We start from the raw sequence: 432 nt of genomic DNA, 5'->3' as shown, positions 1-432 counted from the left end.
GGAGCCGGAATGGCTGAGGAGTGGGAATGGCCGAGGGGCGGGAACGCCTGGAGGGCAGAGTGGGAAAATGACAGAGGATAAAGAGGTAGCTGTGAGGAACTTGTAAGGGAAAACACGGTTCTTACGCCCGGGTAGAACCCGGTCGACACAGACGACCTCCCACACACAGCACAAGCTAAAGGGGACTAAACGGAGGGTGGAGCAGAGGGGAGACGCCGCAGCCAGGTTCAGTCAAAACCGTTGCAGAAGTAGGAATTCAGTGGTGCTTTCCCGTTGATAATCCACACAACAGATGAAAACCAAGGGAGATAAAGGAAGATGTGGTGCTGTTGAATCAGCAACCACGGTGAAATCACTCTCTTTGCACTGACATATGTTCCCATCACCAGGTTATTTCAGATACTATCCTGCTTAAGTACGACCGCCCCTCAC

General features: G+C 52.5%; 1 protein-coding gene across 1 annotated transcript in view; it reads right to left on the bottom strand.

Annotated features, from left to right (window-relative positions):
• MTMR6 (myotubularin related protein 6) overlaps window positions 1–432 on the bottom strand; it is a 27577-nt gene that overhangs the window by 26963 nt on the left and 182 nt on the right. The gene's annotated exons all lie outside the window — the stretch shown is intronic.

The sequence above is a fragment of the Geospiza fortis genome, unplaced genomic scaffold (assembly GCF_000277835.1).
Source record: "Geospiza fortis unplaced genomic scaffold, GeoFor_1.0 scaffold16, whole genome shotgun sequence".
Lineage (NCBI taxonomy): Eukaryota > Metazoa > Chordata > Aves > Passeriformes > Thraupidae > Geospiza > Geospiza fortis.
Note: the sequence above shows the minus strand (reverse complement) of the source record. Positions and strands in the feature narration are given on the sequence as shown.